The following is a 5,000-nucleotide window of genomic DNA, read 5'->3' on the forward strand; positions in this document are numbered from 1 at the left end:
TATATATATATATATATATATATATATATATATATATATATATATATATATATATATATATATATATATATATATATATATATATATATATATATATATATATATATATACTTATATATATATATATATATATTACTTATATATATATATATACTTATATATATATATATATATATACTTATATATATATATATACTTATATATATATATATATATACTTATATATATATATATATACACACACACACACACACACACACACGCACACTATTGATAGAACAAATACTACTAATCAAATATCTATATATGCATACATACATACATACACGCACACACATGGCCTCAGCCTTAGGGCTGAATCCTGTAAAGGAATATATATGAAAATAAGCAACAAGGATATCCAAAAGTAATGCAATATGATCGTTTCATGCGACTCCATTTAATTGATCAATGAAAACATTACATCAAATATAAAATATAGAGCCATCTTTAGCTGGACAAAGATATAGAAATTTAATGAAATTACATTTAGGCAGAAGGACATATTTTTATAATTAAATCTAAACACTCCAAGTAAACTTAGGTACCATATTCACCTGAATCTATATATATGTATATTTTTTTACATGTTTCAGCTATATATATAGGTATTTGATTGGTGGTACATGTTTTTATCTGTCTGAGAATGAAACAAAAGGTACAGTTTGATCTGTAGGATTTGAACTCAAAACGTAAAGGGACATAAGCAAGTACCACAAGATACTTTGCCTAATGCTCTACCATATGTGTAACACATACACATGTATGTACATATGTGTTAGGAAGGGCATCCAGTGGTAAAAAAGCCATGGCAAAACAAGCAGTGAATCCTGGTTGGTCTTCTGCCTAGCAAGCTCCTGTCAAACTGTCCAACCCATGCCAGCATGGAAAGCGGGCGTTAAATGATGATGATGTACATATGTATGATCAGATTTCAAAGAGGTTGTTGTTTGTCTGCGTTGGTAAGATTTAATCAATAAGAGATTATAGGGAATTTACCATAGGGAGCCAGATTTCTTTTTAACATGGAGGATGTAAGACTGTTCTCTCTCATTTCATTTTCTCTCCTTTCAACTTTTCCCTGGCCTAAACATTGGATTTCCCGGTGGGAACTTCACTGTAGTCTTTTTATGAGTTTTATCATATTTTTATCTTCTTCTAGTTCTATTCAGTAGATTATGGCCATGCTGGGGTATCGCTTTGAAGAATGTTACTTAACTGACTCAATTCCAGTACTTAAAATTTTCTTTTTTTTTTTTTTTTAAAGTCTGATACTTATTCTATCAGTCTCTTTCACTGAACCACTAGGTTACAGGGATGTAAACACACTAACACTTTGTCAAATGGTGGTAGAGTTAGCACAAAGACACAGACACACACACATAAATGACATTTAAAAACATTTGATAATTAAAGGCCAATCATTACTCTACTCCACTATCTGTGCACATGCTTCAATTGCAGAATTTCTACATAGTCACTGGGCCTGCAAGAAATAGCTACCAAGTTAACTCAAATTTTCCCCTCACCTCGGTCAATATAATCCTAGATGTGATGTTGTTTAGCCTTAATCAAGCAGAGCTATGATTAAAAGCATTCCAGTAGTTTTTTTTTCCTATGACTTCTTTTAGTTTCTGTCTTTTATTTTTTTATTGGATCTTTTTTAAAACGGGGGCCACATTTTTCATTAATGTTTTACGTAGTGTTTTTGGTACCGAAAGACTTTCAAACTTCGTATACTTATCTATTTTGTGTTATAGAACAGAAAAATATTTTTGTATTCGAATTTATTTCATGTAAAAAATTGTCTTATTTCGATAATTTCGACCAATCACTGACGTCCATTCAGCCGATATACATTAAGTGCCGACTACATAAACAAACGATTCTTCGTTTTATTTGCTTTTTTCATTTTAAATTTGCTTTAACCCTAACCCTAACCCTAACCCTAGGGTTAGGGTTAGAGTTAGGGTTAGGGTTAGGGTTAATTGTTTCAGAATCGTTTCTTTATGTAGTCGGCGCTTAATGTATATCGGCTGAATGGACGTCAGTGATTGGTTGAAATTACAGAAATACGACAACTTTAACATGGAATAATTTATGGATTTCTTTTTTTTTTAAGAAGACTAAGAGAAAAAGATGTTTTATATGACACATTCTACCAGTGTTCAAGTTTCAAAGTGTTTCGTTAATGAAAAATGTGGCCCCCGTTTTAAAAAAGATCCTTTTTATTTGTTTATCATTTGACTGCAGCCATACTGGAGCACTGCCTTTAGTTGAGCGAATCGACCCCAGGACTTATTCTTTGTAAGCCTAGTATTTATTCTATCGGTCTCACTTGCCGAACTGCTAAGTGATGGGACATAAACACACCAGCATCGGTTGTCAAGTGATGCTGGGGAGACAAACACAGACCAACAGACATATACATACATATATATATATAAATATATACACGACAGGCTTCTTTCAGTTTCTGTCTACCAGATCCACTCACAAGGCTTTGGTCAGCCCAAGGCTTTAGTAGAAGACACTTGCCCAAGCCGCCACTAATATCTTTACCTGGTAAGCAAGCTACTTACCACACAACTAAATCCACTCACAAGACTTTGGTTAGCCCTAGGCTATAGTCCAAAGTGTCATGTAGTGGGACTGAAGCTAGAATCATGTGGTTCAAAAGCAAACATCTTACCACATACATACGGTGAGCTTCTTTCAGTTTCTTTCTACCAAATTCACTTGTAAAACTTTAGTTGGCCCAGACCTGAAGTAGAAGACACTTGCCAAAGGTATCACACTGAGGGACTGATTCTGAACCCCTGTGATTGGGAACCAAACTCAACCTGCACCAATATAAGCATTTTAATAATAATATTTATTCTATTTCCATTACATAATGCTCAAAGGAATTATCTCTTTTTTGTTATCCTGTTCGCTAATGTTACACTACATCTTTTCAACACTACTATAAAATTGAATATTTCATTGGTTTCTTTTTACACACGTGCACATATGCACTTACTTTGCATACATGTGCATTAGCATGCATTTGCACTTGCACCATCCTAAATTGCAAACCCCCACTACTAGCTCACCTGCCTGCCCCACCAAAAAAATTGAAGACCTACACATTGTTTTTGATTTTACAAAAGCTGAATTTCTTTCTAAATGCCCTTAGAGTGTAAAATGCCAAGAGGTTAGCAAGATGTGGTTAGCAAATAGCACAAGATTAGTAGTAAATATTCAGTTTTTGCTAATTGTAGACATGATAATCTTCACTTAATTACTGGCGCCACCTTTTTTTCTTCTCTTCTTTTTTTGTCTTTTCATCTTTACCAATTTTATATCTTAGCTTTTCATTTTTTACTTTTATTTCTGTTTCTGCTAACAAAAAGCTTTGTTGTTTTATATGGTTTTTATTTATTATTTAATTATTTATCTTATTGTTGCAACATCATCCATTATTGGTTATCGAGCTGTTTTACAAGCAAAGAAAAAGTAAAAAGATACAGAAAAAAAAAAAATTTTTTTTTTTTTTTTGCCTTTCAAACACCTACTGTTAAGTTACTATTATTACACACACACACGCACACACACACACACACACAATTAAATAATATACACACATCAACAACAGCGACAAGGAAAAAAAACTCTCTTAAAATAAACAAATAGTTTGTGTTTTTGTTGTTATTTGTTCAGGAATTTTTTTTTTTTGGAGTGTGTTGTTTGTTGTTGTATTGTTTGTTGCTCAATCAAAAATGGTTTTATTGTGTCTTTTAAACGATTCTTTAATGGGATTGTTTTTGTAAACCATTAATTTTTGTTGGCTTAAAAATTCTCATCAATTCTCATATTATATATATATATATATATATATATATATATACATACATATAGGTGTGTGTATACATATAAGCATGTATGTATGTGTGTGTATATATATATATATATATATATATATACATACATATAGGTGTGTGTATACATATAAGCATGTATGTATGTGTGTGTATATATACATATATATATATATATATATTATATGTATGTATGTATAAATACACATTCTTTGGGAGTGAATATAGAATTGCTATTGGGTCATTAATGCTGTTGTTGTTTGTTGTTGCTTTGTCTTCTTTTTTTGTATATTTTATTTTTATTCATTTACTTATCCATTTGTTTCCTTCTGTCCCCCCCCCCACTCCACTCACCTCCCCTGCCACCCCTGCTCCTAGTTAATTATAATGATATATTATGTGAACTACATTTGCTTAATAGCGTTGAAGTTTGGGAAAGTTAGAGAGACTGGTTGCTATAAACCTATCGTGAAAAATATTTTAAATGAATTTTATTGTCACAACGTATTGATCTTGTATTGATTTTTCTAGCAGCAGTAGTGGTAGTGATGGTGGCAGTGGTAGTAGTGGTGGTGGTGTTGGTGGTGGTAGCAGTGGTAGTGGTGGTGGTGGTGTTGGTGGTAGTGGTGGTGATGGTGTTGGTGGTGGTGGTGGTGGTGGTAGCAGTGGTGGTGGAATGGCAGTAGTGGTAGTAGGAGTAGTGGTGATGGTGGTGGTAGTGATAGTAGTAGTGAGGTGGTGGTGGTAGTAGTAGTAGTAGTGGTGGTTGTAGCAGTGGTATATTTGACCTGTTAGCTATAATTTGGATCATTAACTAAGAAGTGACATCCAGCTGTTACAAAAAAAACCCACACACAAACAAAAAAGAAAAGAATGGAAGAAGCAAACAAACAGAATGCTTACTGACATCTGTGTATGATGTAATAGTATTGATGTGGTGGCCATAGTAGAAGTAGTTGTGGTGCTGGTGGTAGTAGTAGTAGCAGTGGTAGGGCTATGTTACTAGCATTATCGGCCTCTGGGCAAATTATTGCACTAACCCCTGTAATATACTGTTTATTGAACAGCAAACCACAGCAGAAATAGATCAGAAATGGGCCC

Source organism: Octopus bimaculoides, chromosome 5, assembly GCF_046866305.1.
Source record: "Octopus bimaculoides isolate indiv1 chromosome 5, ASM4686630v1, whole genome shotgun sequence".
NCBI lineage: Eukaryota > Metazoa > Mollusca > Cephalopoda > Octopoda > Octopodidae > Octopus > Octopus bimaculoides.